This window comes from Muntiacus reevesi, chromosome 17, assembly GCF_963930625.1.
Source record: "Muntiacus reevesi chromosome 17, mMunRee1.1, whole genome shotgun sequence".
NCBI lineage: Eukaryota > Metazoa > Chordata > Mammalia > Artiodactyla > Cervidae > Muntiacus > Muntiacus reevesi.
This window is the reverse complement of record NC_089265.1, coordinates 29,835,596-29,855,640: the sequence shown is the minus strand read 5'-3', so window position 1 is coordinate 29,855,640 and position 20,045 is coordinate 29,835,596.

Below are 20,045 nucleotides of genomic sequence, written 5' to 3'. Positions count from 1 at the left end.
TGTAAGCTTTGAACTTTATCTTGAGATCAGAGATAAGCCGCCTCAACAATGCTGGTGATGGGCACTATGATGTATATTGTATAAAATGGAAGTTAAAACTCATTTATCAAATGGGATTGTTCAAGGTAGCTTAGTATATCAGTCTGAATTCTGGCAGGAAGTTAACTTGAGCAAGCTAACTGAGGAGAGTTAAATAAAGGGGCTGTGTATTTATACAATTAGGATGCAGGGAAATCAACAAGGTGCAGGTTTAGTAGGAAGTGATTACTATCTCTAGGCTTAGGATACCTCGGAGACAAAAACTACCAGAATCTAGAGAAAAAGGTGAATGGAAGGAACTATCTGACACTATGTAAAAAGAAGTGCCTTATCCATCGTGAGCAACAGTTTCAAAAGGAGCGGTGAAATGAATTACCTTTACCTCACATTTGATGAAAGTGAGTGGAGAGTGAAAAAGTTGGCTTAAAGCTCAACATTCAGAACACTAAGATCATGGCATCTGGTCCCATCAACTCATGGGAAATAGATGGGGAGACAGTGGAAACAGTGTCAGACTTTATTTTTTGGGGCTCCAAAAAGACTGCAGATGGTGACTGCAGCCATGAAATTAAAAGACGCTTACTCCTTGGAAGGAAAGTTATGACCAACCTAGATAGCATATTAAAAAGCAGAGACATTACTTTGCCAACAAAGGTCCGTCTAGTCAGAGCTATGGTTTTTCCAGTGGTCATGTATGGATGTGAGAATTGGACTGTGAAGAAAGCTGAGTGCCGAAAAATTGATGCTTTTGAACTGTGGTATTGGAGGAGATGCTTGAGAGTCCCTTGGACTGCAAGGAGATCCAACCAGTCCATCCTGAAGGAGATCAGTCCTGGGTGGTCATTGTAAGGACTGATGCTGAAGCTGAAACTCCAATACTTTGGCCACCTCATGCGAAGAGTTGACTCATTGGAAAAGACCCTGACGCTGGGAGGGATTGGGGGCAGGAGGAGAAGGGGACGACAGAGGATGAGATGGCTGGATGGCATCACCGACTAGATGGGCATGAGTTTGAGTAAACTCTGGGAGTTTGTGATGGACAGGGAGACCTGGCATGCTGTGATTCATGGGGTCGCGAAGAGTCAGACACAACTGAGCAACTGAACTGAACTGAACACATTATATTGGTTGAACCCAACAGGAAGCCAAAGGATAAGGAACAATCTTAGAATATAAAGCATTGTAGAGGAAAATAGAAAGGGGATAAAAAGAGGTAATCAAGACAAGCAAGAAATCAATAGCAGAGCTTAAACATAAGTCTGGTCCTCTCTCCAGTTCCAAGATCATTAGACACAGTGTACTTAAAAAACCTTTGAATTAGTAAGAACAAAAGGGACCTTGATAGGCCACAATTTTTTTTTATTTCTATATAATTAAGAAAGTCTATTAGCAAGATATTCAAAGAGTGGAATTATTTTCTTTAAAATACTTGATACTCCTAGACAATTAAGAACCAAATATGCCACAGAATTTGAGCAGTGTGACATGCCTTTATGTTCCTACAAAAAGTACAGTAGTCTGGGTGCTGTAAGTAACAGCAGGAAAGAATGAATTTATATTCATTTTAGATGGAAGTGACTATTAAAATAACAAATTTCGAGGGCAATTAGAATTTATATCATTTCAAATTCATTTGCTTTACTGTAAACTAATCTACCAGATAAATTGCCTTAAGGAATGAAGAAAATTTACTTCATTATTCCTATTTTCTTTAAAATACTGAGTCAATTTTTATGTAGGTTGATAAGAAGACCAGGGTCCCCGAGGAAGAGAGCAGGGTCTGGGGCTTTTGAGGAGGAGACAGGGGTCTGGAGTTCTCAAGGAGGAGAAAAGGACAAATATTTTTTCCTTTAAGCCCAGAGCTGATGGTGGTTTAGTCGCTAAGTCACGTCTGACTATTGCAACCCCATGGACTGTAGCCCGCCAGGCTTCTCTGTCCATAGGATTCTCCAGGCAAGAATACTGGAGTAGGTTGCCATTTCCTTCTCCAGGGGATCGTCCCCCAGAGCTGATGACTGCACAACAAAACTCATCTTGCTCAAGGATCTGTTTTCCCTTAAACTCTGTACCAGGACAAAATGTGTCCTGCTTGAGGACACGCTTCTCCTTGTTGAGAACCTTCTGACTGCTCCTGTCATTTTAAAATGTGTATTATGGGAGTGAGTCTGGTAAGATCTTTCTATTGTTGGTTCTAATCCTGTCATCTTAAAATGTAAATCGTGGGAGTGCCTCTAGTAAGATCTTTACAACCTTGAGGCATTCTTTTGATTTATTGTAATACCCAATTGAAAAAGTAGATAATTTCCTTGCTAAGACTAGCGAGGGGGGCACTCTCCATCCCCCTTCTGATGTCTATGTCAGAAGCCTTCTCTGTCCCTTTTTATCCTTTAATAAAACTCTGCTACACAAAAGCTCTTGAGTGATCAAGCCTGGTCCCTGGTCCCTGGTCCCGGGTCCCAACGCTAAATCTTCTTCGGAGATCACAAATCCTACATCATTCACCTAAGCTATCAATACTAAAGTATACTTTTCTACTTCCAATAAATTAGCTAAGTTTAATTTCATCATATTGATCTTTAGATAAATTTAACCAGTTTTAATTGCATACTTGCTTTTCAAAAGATAATGCTTAGCTCAAAACAATGTACTATGGTAATTATTTTTAAAAACCATGGATGTTAATAAATTATTTTAATAATAAAAAGGAGGATCATTCTTCTTGAGGCATACTATAAGATAGCTTTTAGGAGGAGTGACAAAATAAGGTATAGAGCAGGGCACAAGAGCACTTGATTAGGAGACCAGAGGCATTTACCTCATTTCTACCAAGGCATAACATGTTTATTTACATGTCTAGTTCCTTTGGAAACTGGGGGAGTTAAATTAAACAACAACTGAGATTCATTCCAATTCTGAAATCTTAGGATTCATGGAAATTTAAACTGCCATATCTACAATTAAATGTGTCATACCAGTAACACGGAAGCAAAGAGCCCCGGGTTCTGGTACTTCTACTTAGATGTTGATAACAAAACCTAAAATTCTGAGTCTCTGTCTATTTGCATGCAAAACAGGGATAATACTATTAAATTCCCTGTAGAATTCTTGGGACAATTAAATGAGAAAAATTACAGGTGAAGTAAGACTAAAAGATGGCTAGTATTTCTACATAAGAGAACTAACAGATATGACTACCACTCTGAATTTGAAAGAGTGCACCAAACATTCCCTATCCTATTTCTGAAGCTCCTTGTTAACAGTTTTTTTGTGTGTGTTTTTTGTTTTGTTTTGTTTTGTTTTGATCTTACTGCATATTGTTCCCAGTCCCTCAGGGAGAAATTACATGTGTTTTATGGTTTCCCTATGTTTGATCAGAGCAATCATATTCAATAGGACAGGAATAAAAAGTATAAACATGGAAATACTACTGAGAATAAAATGATAGACTAACAGAACTATTGACTTTCTCCCTGGTCCCCCAGCCCCAGCCTCATCCAGATGATGTCTTTGAAATGCGATGAAAGTTTAAAAATCAGAAAAGACAGTGAAAATCTTTAAGAATCTTCCAGAGAAGACTCTCCCATTCTTGGAGATGTCCAAGAAGGGCAGATAATACTGGGAAGCTTTACCTAGAAGAAATATTTTTGTTTAGACTTTTTTCTTTTATGCCACATTTTCCCTGGGAGGATTATTACCTGCCTCTTGCTACAGAAAATGCTAAAACGCACCTGCTACTGCTCTGCTCTGGTGGCTGATGGGAGAGGAACCTCATATGACACTAATTACAGAGAGATGGTGAGATAATCAGAGGCATAAGTGTTTCTCATGGCTCTCAAGGTCTTCCTCTACTACCTCAACCCCAACACACAAAGCTAGATCTCAGTAAACTCTTAAAACTGGTCATTATCTGAGGGACTTTCCACCTAAAAGGAAGAACAAGGAAAATGACAACTCGGATTATACCTCCAGAGACACACACTCAAATATTACAAAATAATATAACCATACTCAAAAATATGTAAACAATAAAGCCAAATTTGAGTTCTACATGCAACATGTAGATTAAAATTTAAAATGAGGTTTTAAATTTAAAATAAGGCTGAATACTCTCAAAGCATAAGAGAACATAGTAGGATGATTTTTAATAAACAAGCACTTACATAGCATTTATGTGTAAGGAGCTTTTCTAAGCAAGTAAAATAGCAGTATTACCTGGAAACAAGCATTTGAAAAAAGAAAAATGGAAATAAGACATAGAATGATTAATTTTTAATAAAGCATGGAAAAGAAGTGTTAAATAGCATAATGAATACAACAGGAGAATGTGTTAAAGAGCTGGAAGAAGAGAGACATTAGCCAGGAACTGTCATAAAGGGATTAAGAGGTTACAATGTCAAGTTAAGATATAGGTGAGCAGAAATAAAGTGTCAAAACCTGTATAGAGTCAGTCATAAAGAGAAAGCAAAAAAATGAAAAGGATGAAATGACTGAAAAGATATTAACTAAGAAATTTCTAGAATTAAGCAAAATGCAAAGTAACACATGAGAACATGAAAAAAAGCCCCAAACAAGTAAACTGCCAATTAAGATCTGTAAGAAGAAATCATAAACAAAAATAGTAAAATTTTAAGAATTTTAAAATAAAGAGAAATCTCTTTAGAGATTTCTTTCCGAGAGATTACTTTCAGAGAGAAAGAAATGGTAATAGGGACAAATGAGCAACAGAATACTTAACAGCAATATAGATTATAAGAAAAAAAAGATGTAATATACACAAGGCACTGAAAGAAATTAACAAATTCAGAAATTTATGCCTAGCTAATGTATCATTTCAATACTAGAACAAAATACCTTCTCAGTCGTCTAAGGCCCCAGGCTGTTCCCACACAAAGAACAACTTTGAAAATAATCTTAAAATATATTAGCAATAAAATGAATTAATCCAAGAGATATGTCAGAAACAAATAAATAATATGACAAACAATGTAACTTATTCCACATCTGGATCATAGAGGGCTTCTGATAGCTCACCTCAGCTTCTTAGAATATGTTCATGTCAATACTTTACCACAGTGCCCTGCTTTATCAGCTACACTGGTTTCCCATGTGATGGGAGCCAATTCAGAGCAAGGGTATTTAAAAAACTTATAGAAATTAACACACAGTGTTTATTGCATGGGTGATACTCAACAAGTGATATATTTAACACCTGCAAATCTCACCTGATAAATTTTGCTTCAAATTAAAAAAAAACAAAACCTAATGAAGTGTCATATTTCTAGCTTAGTGACTGGTACATGTGCTGTTCTTTGCTTAGTTACTCAGTCATGTCTGACTCTTTGCGACCCCATGAACTGTAGCCTGTCAGCCTGTCGGGCTCCTCTGTCCTTGGGGTTTTCCAATACTGGAATACTGGAATGGGTAGCTATTCCCTTCTCCGGAGATCTTCCCAAGCCAGGGATCAAACCCATGTCCCCTGCATTGCAGGCAGATTCATTACCATCTGAATCACCAGGGAAGCCCAATAGATATACATAGGAGCCATTAAAAAAAATCAGATTCTTTTTATTCTGCCATACTTAATTAGTCCTGAGCTTAAGCAAAAGAGGACCATGTCAGAGAGCTACTGAGTCAGATTAGCATCTGTACATTGGAAGACATCTGTACGTTGTATTCATTTTCATCATAAATAAAAGTCAAGTGCCTCTTCCAGCTCTGAGGTGGACTAAAAGCTTTGTTCCAATACCTCTCAAGGCTTCTTCCCTCTTCCTTGACTCACCAAAAATTTTTGAAACCTAATAATTTTCCATTCATTCATCTTCAATTTTCAGGATACGTACATAAGAATTTACTCAATGTGAAAATGCAGCTTCTTGGATAAATTACAAACTCTTTTCCATAGAAACAAAAGAAACACATCTAAGAAAAACACCCCTACTCATGTTGGTGTGACAAAAAAGTAACACTCAAAGATAACTATCTGAATAACTTAGAATGAAAAATTGTTTCAATTATCATGACTGCATACAGCTAGCTCCTAGTTATGTTAGTCAAAATATTTGCCTCACCTTAAAAAAATTATATTTGGTTGTGAAGCATTAGGACACACGATATGGGTCTTATTCCTAGCAATTCTTTAGAATGTCTTTCACTTTTTAAAGCATATGCATTTACTGTTTTAAATTTTTTAAAGATTTAGATTTTAAAATCAAAATTATTAGGTGTTTCTCAATAAGAATTCCCACTCTGGACAGTGAGAAAAAAGAATTTCTGAAAAACATGCTAAGCAAATATTCAATTCATTTGAATCAATTGATTTTTCTTTGCCATTCCCATTGAGTTTGAAATCTTACAGCCTAAAACGAATATTAGAGACAAACTATTTTACTGCCCACCTTTCATAATTCGTATAATATTTTAAATTTAGAGCTGAGGAAACAATTTTCCTCAATTACTTAAAATATGGGCTTTAAATGATTACCTATTTTCTTTTTAAAATTATTCATTTCACCACTAGCTACTTAAAAGAGAGCTTTTTGATTTTGAAGTATATGAATAACCCAAATTAAGGATAGTCCATAGATGATCTACAAGATCTATTCTTAGAACTTTAAATCCCATGTGTTTTTACTAAAAATAAATAAAATTTTTAATTTAGAAATAATTTCAAATGTACAGAGAAATTTCAATAATAAGCAAATGCATGCATGCTAAGTCACTTTGATCGTGTCCGACTCTTTGCAACCCTATGGACTGTAGTCCACCAGGCTCCTCTATCCATGGGGTTCTCTAAGCAGGAATACTGGAGCAGGTTGCCATGATGCCCTTTTCCAGGGGATCTTACCAATCTGGGGATCAAACCCCCAACTCTTAGGTCTCCTGCATCAGCAGGTGGGTTCTTTAGCACTAGCACCACTTAGCAAGCCCATAAACAACATCTATTCACCCTCTCTGGAGTAGGCAATGACAACCCATTCCAGTATTCTTGCCTGGAAAATTCCATGGACAGAGAAGCCTGGCAGGCTACAGTCCATGGTATCACAAAGAGCCATACACAACTGAGTGGCTGGGTACACACGCACATTTACCCTTTACTCAATCACCATGTGTTCAAATTTAGTACCATTTGCTTTATAACTTGCTCTCTATCATGGCAAGGAGATAAATTAACAAGAATCTGGACATTCACAAGAGTTTTGTTTCTTATCCATTCTCATCATAAATGATGAGTCAAATGCATCTTTGAGCTTTGGGATGAACTGATCTCTGCTCCAACACTGCTATGCTATTTGTTTTTCACTGAACCTAATAATCTCCTTTACAGCAGTTATTATGCAATGCAGGATCAGGCTTGGGATCAGGTATCTCTTCAGTTTCCTTTAACTTGAATAGTTCTTCAGTCTTCTTTTGTCTTATACTGAAATTTTCTTGCTGAGCGGTCTCTACCCTGATCTCCTTTTAAAATAGAATGCTCCTCATTTTGTCTGTTTAATGTTTCCCCATGATTAAATTCAGGTTATACATTCCCCATTGGAATACAACATAAATGATCTTGTGTCTTTCTCAAGGTACCATATTCAGAGGTACATTAAGTCGATCTGTCCCTAATTCCCTATTTCTGAAATTAATTTTGATTACCTTCTGTCCTATTCCCCTACTACATAGCTTTTCCCTTCATACTTTTACGAGATCTGAAAGAGATTTTTAAGTTCAAACACATATCTTTCTCTTCATCAAAATTTCCATTTTAGAGAAAGCGTTTAATGATGATTCTTGCCTGACCCAATTTTTACTGTGATATTTACAAAAAAGGGATTTCCCACCTTAAGCATTTTTTTCCCATATTTAATGGTCAACATTTGGCATTCTACTCTAAACCAGACTACTCATTCACCCTTCTCCCACATTTATTTTTAGTCTGTTTATTAATTATATCGGTTCTGATAATTCCAGTAGTTTATAATTCATTAATTTTCTTTTTTATTTGATGCTCAAATTGCCTTTAATTTGGCTGGTACTTTAAGTTGTACCCTTTGTCTGTGTGACATATCACCATTGTTTTTAGGGCTTCCTCACTTTGCATAATAACAGGATGTTCCAACCTTACCTTCCTTGCCATAGCTTTGTATTCCGGATGCAGAGCCTTGAAAGGAACTTACAAATTCATTTTTGTTTTGGTTTTTTTTCTTGATTTGAGGTTTTGATCTAATTCTCCTAGATGTTTTTAAAAAGTTTTTCCAAATGTCATACAATAAGAAAACTATCACATGGGAATATTCTCTAATAAGTATTTTACCTCAAAGTATTTGGTAAGCCTTCATAAACACACCACACTGAATGGAGACTAGCAATATTTCTCTCACATTCTGGACTACAACTACCTTCAGGCAGAGATCATTTCCTATTTATTTTTTTATTGTGAACCTCTCCATAAACTCTAGCATATAAATATTCAGATAATTATAGACAATAACTGAAATGAGGCAGAATAGTACTCAAATCCTCTAGCTCATTTCAAACTGATGATATGGGTCATTTATTCTAAGAAAAATCAATCTGGCTTTTTCCTCCAGGGTAGAAGTTCACAGTCAACTATTATTCCCATGACAATCAATGAAGAAGGCAAGATAAATTGCAAAAATCATGTTTCTAAAAAGAATAGCTGACCTAAATTTCTAGAAAGAGAGCCCTTCTAAACTAAACTAAACTGTTCTGTTCAGTTCAGTCGCTCAGTCCAACTCTTTGTGACCCCATGAACCGCAGCACGCCAGGCCTCCCTGTCCATCACCACTCCCGGAGTCCACCCAAACCCATGTCCATTGTGTCGGTGATGCCATCCAAACATCTCATCCTTTGTCATCCCCTTCTCCTTCTGCCCTCAATCTTTCCCAGCATCAGGGTCATTTCAAATGAGTCAGCTCTTCGCAGAAGATGGCCAAAGTATTGGAGTTTCAGCTTCAACATCAGTCCCTCCAATGAACACCCAGGACTTATCTCCTTTACGATGGACTGTTTGGATCTCTTTGCAGTCCAAGGGACTCTAAAGAGTCTTCTCCAACACCACAGTTCAAAAGCATCAATTCTTTGGCGCTCAGCTTTCTTTATAGTCCAACTCTCACATCCATACATGACCAATGGAAAAACCATAGCCTTGACTAGATGGATCTTTGTTAGCAAAGTAATGTCTCTGCTTTTTAATATGCTGTCTAGGTTGGTCATAACTTTCCTTCCAAAGAGTAAGTATATTTTAATTTCATGGATGCTATTACCATCTGCAGTGATTTTGGAACCCAGAAAAATAAAGTCAGTCGCTGTTTCCACTGTTTCCCCATCTATTTGCCATGAAGTGATGGAACTGGATGCCATGATCTTCATTTTCTGAATGTTGAGCTTTAAGCCAATTTTTTCACTCTCCTCCTTCACTTTCATCAAGAGGCTTTTTGGTTCCTCTTCACTCTCTGCCGTAAGGATGGTGTTATCTGCCTATCTGATGTTACTGATATTTCTCCCAGCAATCTTGATTCCAGCTTGTGCTTCATCCAGCCCAGCGTTTCTCATGATGTACTCTGCATATAAGTTAAATAAGCAGGGTGACAATATACAGCCTTGATATACTCCTTTTCCTATTTGGAACCAGTGTGTGGTCCCATGTGCATTTCTAACTGTTGCTTCCTGACCTGCATACAGATTTCTCAAGAGGCAGGTCAGGTGATCTGGTGTTCCCTTCTCTTTCAGAACTTTCCACAGTTTATTGTGATCCACACAGTCAAAGGCTTTGGCATAGTCAATAAAGCAGAAATAGATGTTTTTCTGGAACTCTCTTGCTTTTTCGATGATCCAGCAGATGTTGGCAATTTGATCTCTGGCTCTTCTGCCTTTTCTAAAACCAGCTTGAGTATCTGTTACTCCTACCCATTTTTTTTTCCTTAGAACCATCTACTAATTCTAGGCATAGAGTGTGTTACTGTGATTGGCTTAGTCAAAGGGATTATACTGGAGAAAAGGAAAAACTACTAAGCTTTAGCAGTTGAAAGGCCCCGTGTAAGAAACTGGGTGGTGGGTAGCCACAAATGTGGTGTCAGCTTTACCCTCTAGAAGTTCCTGAAATCTGGGACTCCCCAGGAGACAAGGGAGCCAGAGTGAACTCCTGTGAGGGCCCATGGTACTTACCGTAAGCACAGTTCTGCTGGGAGAGATCCTACCTAAACACACTTCTAGTCTCTCAAGTTATCAGATAGATTTTTTAACTATGAGGGGGAGGGTTGTGATGCTAACAGTGAAGGTGTTCCAGAACAGATTAGTATTTGAACTGCATAATTGAACATGTGGTCCTCCTCTAAGTGGGCAGACATCATCCAAATTTTGCAGGTCTGAATAGTATACAAGTTGCAGGAAATTTGTATTCTCCATCCGACTGTTTGAGATTGGGCATTGGTCTCTTGTCTTTGCCACTCTTGGTTCTCAGGACTTTGCACTAGGACTGGAATCTACACCAGTGTTTCTCTGGCTATAAGGCCTTTGAACTACACAGAAGGTTTTTCTGCATCTCCAGGTTTCAGGGGGCAGATAACGGTATTTCTTAGCTCCATGATTATGGAGTCAGTATCTCATAATAAACATCTTTCTAGACATGTATAGATATATGTTTGTATCTGGGTATGTAGATATGTGTATCCTATCGTTTCTGTTTCTATGGCGAGCCTTGATTAATACACAGGTATAGAGAGCAGGACTGAGAAAATCTGAAGGGCAGAAGTGGACTGCCTCTAATATCTTAGGACCAAGGAGACAGAGAACCTACAGCTGAAACAGAGATACACTGAATCTTACTAAAGTATCAACATAATTTTGCAATAGATCAACCTCCAGTTGGATTTAGGTGATTATTTCTTCATCTTATATGTCTATAGATAGGAGGAGAAATTTCTCTGGTGAAATATAATAACATCTATAATTTCCAACCTTCTTTAATGCACGATATCCAGAATAAAACATTTAAAGTTACTAGAGATGAGAAAACACAAATAAAAATAAAGAGGTAAGACAACAGAAGTTGATGCAACAGTGACCTGAGTATTAGAGTTAGAAGACAAGGACTATATATGGACTAAAATCAAATGTTTTGAAAAGAGAAGGATAAGATGAACAAAATAATTAAAGATAAAGAATTTCAACATAAAAACAGAATTTGGTTTTTCAAATGGAAATTCTGGAATTGAAAACTATAATGTTTGAAATTAAGAATTCATTAGATGAGTTTAAATTCAGAGTGGAACAATAAGAAGCATAACTAAATAATTGGAAATAATGATATCAATAAAAAATATAAGACATTCATAATGAAACACAGATTAAGAAAATAGAAAGGAATAGAAATCAAAAAAGAACATGAGACATATATGGGACAGCCAAAATGTCTAGGATGAATTCAAATGGAGATCAACAAGGTGAGTAAGGAATGAGCAAAAGCAATATTTGAAGAAATGATGGCTGGAGAACATCTGAGACCAAAGAAAGATAGCCTAGAGATTCAAAAAGCTCAGCAAACCCTAAGCAGAACAAAGCCACAGATATGGACACTGTAATGAAACTGTTGAGACCCACAATCTAAAGAAAAAGCCTTAAAAGCAGCCTCAGAAAAGAAATGGGAGAAGTTTAAAAGTCAACAATAGCCTTACCACTGACTTTTTATAGAGACTACAGAATCCAAAGTATTAAAAATTGAATATGGGAAGTGCTGGAAGGAAATGACTGATAACTTAGACTTTTTATATTATATGCAATAAAATGCTATTCAAAAATGAAGGTTATAAGAGGGAAGTTAAATACAAGACAATAAGAGCAAAATATATGAGATAGGAACAAAAGAAAGCTTCATGCATAGTTTGAAAAGTGGTAAAAATAATCAGAAAGAATATAGAAGATTTGAACATTATTTACCAAACCTACTTAATTGATGTTTAATGGGCATTTTACTGAAGAGATGCAGAATATAAATTCTTTTCAAGCAGATATGGAAATTTACTAATATCAAATATATTCTGGGTCATAAATCAGATCTAAACATATTTTATAGGATTGAAATCATACACAGTGAATCTTATGATCCCAAGGATAGTAGAAAATATTCAGATTTAGATGAACAGAAGGAAATGAAAAACATAATGAATACTACCATAATTCAATCTGAATAGTGTTGTAACTCAGTCCATAACTGATCTGAATAATACTATAACTCAATATGTAACTGATGTTCTTCCCCCCAAAAAACTCCAAGCCCCAGGTTGCTTCACCAGTGAATTTTAATAATTAGGTAATTAACACACGAAGGCTTCCCAGGTGGTGCTAGTGGTAAAGAACCTGCTTGCCAATTTAGGAGATGTAAGAGATATGGGTTTGATCCCTGGGTCAGGAAGATCCCCTGGAGGAGGGCATGGCAACCCACTCCAGTATTCTTGCCTGGAGAATCCCTGGACAGAGGAGCCTGGGGGCTACAGTCCATGGGGGTCACAAAGAGTTGGACACAACAGAAGCAACTTAGCACAACAAAAAAACTAACATATGTTAATTAATTAACATATCTAGGACACTGTTCCTAGCAACAGAAAGAAGAGCCCTTTTTATGAGGTCAGGATAATATTGACACAAACACGTGACAAGATATTAAAGTAAAACAATAGGCAAACAGCTCCCATGAACATAGATGCAAAAAAATTTCCTAAAGAAAAATATTAGCAGAACAAGTCTAGTGATCTGTCAGTATAACACAAAATGAGTTATCCCACCAATGCCAAGTTTATTTAGCATTAAAAAATAAATCAGTGTAATTTATCATATTAATAGAATAAAAGTGAATTTCCATATGATAATCTTAAGAGATTCAAAAAGATTCAACCTCCATTTATAACATTAAGACTGTATCAGCAAATTAGTAATAGAAGAGAATTCCCTTAATTTGATTAAGGATACTTCCTAAAAAAAATCTACAAGTAACATTATTATTACTAGTGAAACGCTGACTGTTTCCTATTTAAGAACTGGAAAAAGATGCCTAGTATTACCACTTCTAATCAACATTGTGTGAGGACCTTATCAGGGTAGAAAAGCTAAAAAATAAAATGTAAGGGGCTTGAATGGAAGAACTAAAATTGACTTAATGCATAGATATACTGATTGTTTGAAAAGAAAAATTTAAAAAGAACTTACAGAAAACCACTATTAGAATTAATATGGGAATTTAGTGAGGTGGCTCCATTCAAGGTCGGAACACATAAAAAATAAATTGCATTTCTATATACTAGAGACATAAAAATGAAAAAGGAATTTTAAAATGCCATTTAAACATCCCATCATTAAATATAAAATATCTATGACTAAAAGTAATGAAAGTTATATAAGGCCATTAAACTAATAATCACAAATAGAGCTAAGAAAAGTTAAAGACCTAAATAAATGGAAGGTGTAGAGCAAATGAGAAATCCCATACATTGCTGGTATGAGTCTAAATTTGTATCATCTCCTAGGAAGACAATTTGGAAATAACACTAACACTGTATGTACACATAATCCCTGACCAAGCAATTGAACTCTGAAGTATATACCCAAGAGAAATGAGTACTTCTGTGCATCAAATATACTCCACTAGGTGTTCATTCATTCTGTATACTTGTAACAGCCCCAAACTGGAAACAATACAAATTCCTGTTTAAGGCTGCATAACTAATAAATTGTAGTATAGGTATACAATTATTTATATAGAAATCACAAAAAAATGCAGCTTCTGCTACATAAAACAACAGGGGTGAACCTCAAAGCCATATGCTGAGTGAAGACTTCAGGATAGTCTTTAACTAGAGAGGCATATTCACTGGAAAGAGGCATGCAGGAACCTCTTAAGTCTGCTAGAAATGTTCTATAGGTGGTTCTAGGTAGTTGTTACACATGTGGATATATACAGAAAAAATTTCAAGTTGTACACTTAAGATTCAGTCACCTGGCTGTATTTAAATCATACTTCAGTTTTTAACAGGTCAAAGGGACAGAGTAATGGAAGAAACAATTCATCTCCTGAATCCCTACTGTCTCTCACACAGACTGTTCAGACTGCACTCTCTTTCATCTGGTATTGCTATCATTAGCTTAAACACATTTTCAATTCTTGATTATTCATGACATGAAAATACAGTACCATAACTTAAGATCCTATTTATCATTGTATCCCCAGTTTCTAACTCATTGTCAATTGTAATATACATAAAACAATAAACATAAAAGATGATCATGAAGAATAAATGTGGTAACATTTATTATGAACATATAACCTAGGATAGTGCCAAAAACAGCATGTGTTTAAAAATATTTACTATTTTTCTTCCCTTCCTAGCAGTACAAGCTAATTTTATGCTTAATATGCAGCAATTACAGCAAACTGCTTCTTTCATTCTGTAATTAAATTCTCTCTGTGAAATGTACTATGGATTTTATTCCCTTTTAATAATATGGATTTCTTGTAAAGTATGATTCAAAATATATAACAGAATTACACTGTTGCTCAAACAGCAAACTCTTGAACAATGTTGACAGTCCATTAAAGCTGAGTCAGTGATTTAATTATTGCAATGTAATAATAACCAGTACATAACACTTGATTTTCACTTTGTTTCTGGCCAAATATTGTTAAACAATAGCTAAAATATATAATGGTAAATATTTCCAAACAGTTCCAAACAGAAGTGATGGAAGTCTAATCCAATTTGACAATTCAATTATTTTAAATGGATTTGTGAGTAAAAGACATATTCTCAATTCATCATTAAGATTCTATCTCTTCTATTATAATTACTTCTAGGCCATGTAGCATAAACAATGTCTTCTTTGCATGAATCTGGGGCAAAAGGAAAGCTACATCTAAATGAGATAGACAATTAGCATTAAAAGTAGCAGAAGCTGAGGAATAGGAGAGGCCTTTGTATTTCCCAATCAGAAGTAAATGGCATGATTCCAATATGAATCTTAAAGTGTAATTCACAGGGACAGACACAAAATTGCTAACATTGATTTGTGATCAAATTGCTGCTCACATGAGCAGTTCTAGGAAGTGTATTTCTCGGGTGAGTAGCATCAGGAATACATTCATTTTATGATGGGAAGTTATTTTCCTCAGGAATGACTGGAGAGGTCAGCTAATCAAACATAAATTCATATGGCTGATAACAGCATTGTGGGGGCTAATAATGCTACAGAAGAAAGAGCTATTCTCAAAGGGTTAGCCATCTACAAACATGATACTGTGTGGTTGGGTTTGATTTGTAATTCTATACAATGACAGTTCTTTAAAACAAAATTTTTAAAGTAGACTTTTAAAAACATCTAGCAGAGAGATCTTAGGACAACCACAATAACTTGTCTGGATTATCCACATAATTTCACTAGCTCTCTAGTTTATATTGAATGAATGTTATGTGTGTATCTTCCAATCAGACACTTATCTATTTCACGTAAGAATGTAAAGGTAATCTGTTTTGACATATCTCTGGACATTTTCCTTCTATTGAGATGTTTCACAAGTACATATTTTGTTGATTTTACAAATAACCCCAAATAAATATAACCAAACAATAATCTAGGAAAGTTATTGCTACTGCTTAAAGAAAGAAGGTAGTTACATATATTTACTTACATGTTATCCCAAGATAACAATTAATTGCCAAGTTTTTAAAAAAGAATAGTCATGCTGACATAAATATCTTGGTGTTTCTTCACTTCTGATGATCAGAACATCCTAATTATGGTAGAACTATAGAGACAATAAATACCTTAAAAATGTGTCAAAAGGTGTAGCGACTCTAGCCAGCTGCACTTTAAAGGCGAAGGGAGTAGGAACCTTCTCAGCAGATGGAATGGTGTAGTGTCTGGGGCTGGGGATTTGCATGAACATGAATTACAAATAGCACAGATAACATGGTGTTCAAAAGCTGTTAACGAATCTTGAATGTCAAAGTCATTTAGCTGACATTTGGAGGGACATAATTACCTTAAGAACATGGAAATGGGTTGGTCTAAATGGCATGGGCAGAGAATCACAGGACACACAATGGCATTGCTTTGGCAATAACTGTGACGAGCAGGCATGGCCAAGGAAGCCAAGAATGGCAGACATTAATGCAGTGACATTTTTTCAATGCATGCTGCCCTTTCAGAAATATGCATATGAGGCCTAAATAACCTCTGACCCATTATAAAATAACAGGAGGCAAAAAAAAAAAAAAAATCCTACCATAAGCCCTATCACTGGCAGCTTAAAGAAAAGAGTTCATTCAGATTTGATACACACAGCTTTACATATTTCAAACACTTAAGATACATTTAACATTACTAGACTTTAAAGTCCCATAATTTGTCATAGGCTGACTTATAAGCCACCTAGAGTATCTGCATTGAAAAGACTGACAGTTCCTGATGGTAGAATATGCTGCTGCTAACTAAATAATTTTCTAAATTAACATAAATTATCAATCAAAACTTAAATATGCATTTATAAAGGAAAACTGTTTTTCATTAGTGTCTTACTCATTCAGGTGTATAAAAAGATACCTGAAATGTGAGGCACTGTGAGAGCTGGTGGAAGTGTACCAGACAAGGTATATACAGTAATAGGTCAGTTCATGGTTTCCTGGAGGGGAAATATGGTAGAGATCCACAAGAGAGCCTATTTCACTCCCTAATATTTGGCACTGGTGCTATACCTTGGGTATCAACATGATATTAGAGGACACCAAAAGAAAGTGATGTCCCATTAACATTTCATCAGATAATTCACATATCATTCCTGAAATATTAATTAAAATTCAACACCAGTGATGCAATGAACACTTTAATATCTACCCACTAAAAGCAAATTTGTGAATTCTAATTAATATTTTATTTGCAAAAGTGAATGAGATACTTGACTTCTTTAACAGATCAATATCTCAGGCTGCAACATTTGGAGTCCAGTAAGCAGACTTCAATTTACACTTCTATTTACCTCCATTCTGATGCCAGCTCTGATGAACTCCAACCTCAATGATCACAATTTCCTCTTCTCTTCAAAGGCACGGTGGTCTGTTCCACACCATTTTACATTTGCTTACTTCTGTATTGTTTGCTAATCTTTCATATACATCAGTATTTTTTTCTCTGTGGAATCACATAAATTACGTATGGAATGATTAACATTATATTGAGGATGTAATAGTTACTGATAGAATTTGTTGATAGAAAGACACTGCTGTGTGATGAAAACAACAGACATAGGTTGTCTATTTATGCTAGGAACTGTGTTAAAATATGGAATAATAATTTAAAAAAAACAACCATGTAGATCTTTCTAATGGAGATCACAGCCTGGAAAACTCAGAAAGTGGGCATGTGGATACATAGTTAGCAGTCAAAGTGACTGGGAGACAAACAGACATGATGATAACCACTATTACTATTGAATACAATAGAAAAACATCATGAGTAAGTAAGGTGGAAGATTCAAAGAGGTTTTGTTAGTGAAAGGAATAAAACCACTCATCATAGAGAGGGCTATTTATTAATTGTAAAATATTTCAAGGTCAAACTTGAAGAGTAATTTGAGATCATGCAAAATTAAATTGACACAGTAATTTAAATGACGGAAATAAAATCAATATAGTTTATCTCTAATCTGAGTGAACAAAATACTGAAATCATTGTATCTGTAAGGTACTCTACCCTAAAGGACCTGATTCTGAAGTATAATCATCGTAATCAAAACTGGTTCATTCATCTAATGAATGAGTACTGAGCCCGTACTCTTCTCAGACAACATGCTGAGGGGTTGGAACAGAAAAGCCATCAGGACAGATCCTCATAACAGTATTTCTCTTTGAACAAAGGGTGCTTATTTTGGCTGACTTGATATACATCTAAAATACAAATGATTATAATTACATCTTCTTTATAGTAATAATAATACATGTGTGTTATGGGAAGATTTGAAAACAGAAAAAAGGAGTTAAAAAACTACAAAACCTTAATAATTTTCTCTTTAATATCTGTATTTTAAGTTTAGATATGTTATTTTAAAACCTGATATCTTACTGTATACAGAATCCTATTACATTTTAATATAGCTTTATGTTTTAATTATTCTCCTCATAAATCTTCATCAGCATGAATATTATGTTTTCATATTTTTTTCCACTCATTTATTCCACAAGTGGTTGTTCAGGATATACTATGCTGCTGACACCATTCTACATGCAGTGATACTCCCGGGAACAGGGAAATAAGTTTCTTGCTCTCAGGGATCTCTGAATGGCTCATATGGCTTTGCTCTAATTAATTCTTTTATTCACTGTTTTTGGACAATAATATTTATCACTAGAATAAGGAAGCACAATGAAAGCTTTATATAAATATGTCCTTCAAATAGTTGATAATCACCTAATGATGCAGTTCTTGAAATGTCCTAAATCATAAGCATGTATAATTTAATATTTTTGTTACATTCTGTAAAATTTCTTTAAAGAAGAGTTTGATAAGTATTTAACATGCCTACCTGCTGTGTATGAATGTGGATAGCTTTATACCTCAATGCTATTAAAGATGTTTTTTAAAGCTTTGTCAATTTAATAGTCAAAAAAAACCCATCTGAAATTGGCTTTCTTTATTAGAAGATTGTATAGATTTTCTTAAGTTCATTGGTAACATGTATTTTTATTATTTAAACTATTTGTGCAAAACATTTGTTCATTAGTCAACTGATGGTATCTTTAATGGATTCCTAAGTGTAATTTGTGTGGTTCAGTCTGTAATTTTTATAAATATTTTCCTTTGAATAAAATGGCTTCACACTGCTTTCTTAAGTCAATTACTTACCTCTTTTCATAGAGATTTATGTTTCACACAAACTGCTTTAATCATTTATTTTTCTTATTGATATAGCATATGAGATAAATGTCTAACTTGGTTTTCTTCCTCATCAGCATGGCAGCAGCATCTTAAACTCATGTCTTTATTTCCAGGTGATAAATATATTTTTCTATTTCATGTCTCATAACGTTAGATGGAATTTCTAAAACAATGTTCATGATAGCAATGATAGCTACCATGATGGTCTCGTTTTGATCTTAATAAAAATTACTTAAGTATTTCCCTTTTAACTGCATGGCTAGCTGTTGACTTATATGTGCATTTTTTAGTGAAGTTAAAGAAATAGTCTTCTGTTATTAGTTCATCAAGAGTTTATTTTCATCAGAAACTGGTATTATATTTTCATACATGCCTTTTAAGAATGTACTAAGAACTCCTCAGTGTTTTTACTCCTATGTACTGATAGATGACAGTATTCAGTTTCCTAAAATTAAATTCCCATTTGTATAGCCTAAATAAATTCTTGATTTTAATTTATTATATTTTAATAGGCTACTGAAATATATTTATTGGTGTTTTGTTTAAAAGTTTTGTATCTATATTCCAATGTGAGATTTGTATGTAGATTTGTTTTTCTGCATTGTCTTTGTGAGGTTTGGGTATAGGGTTTTTAGAGCTTCATGCAATAAAAACAGTCTGTTTCTATGACAGATAAACAACTGGGACTAGGATTATCCCAACTCTTCTTACAAGTTTTTAATAATCATATCAGTACATCAGTATGCCCAAAACTCTTCAGATACTGAAGATCACATTTGGACTCCAAAGAAAGCCAGGAATTGCTATGTAAATATAGAGGGGGAAGATTTTTATTTACATTTAGTCAGAGGTTTCTCTTTAATGTAGAGAAGTTAAAGAAATAGTCTTCTGTTATTAGTTTATTAAGTTTATTTTTATCAGAAACATGTTTACACACAGCAAAGATTTTACACCACACCTGACTTTTGATACCAACATAATATTTGTTTTTTGTTTCTTTCATGTGATTCATTTTGTCTTATTTTAATGCTACTCAATAGTATAAGACTTATACTCTGTGGTTATATAGAGTGACTTATTTATCA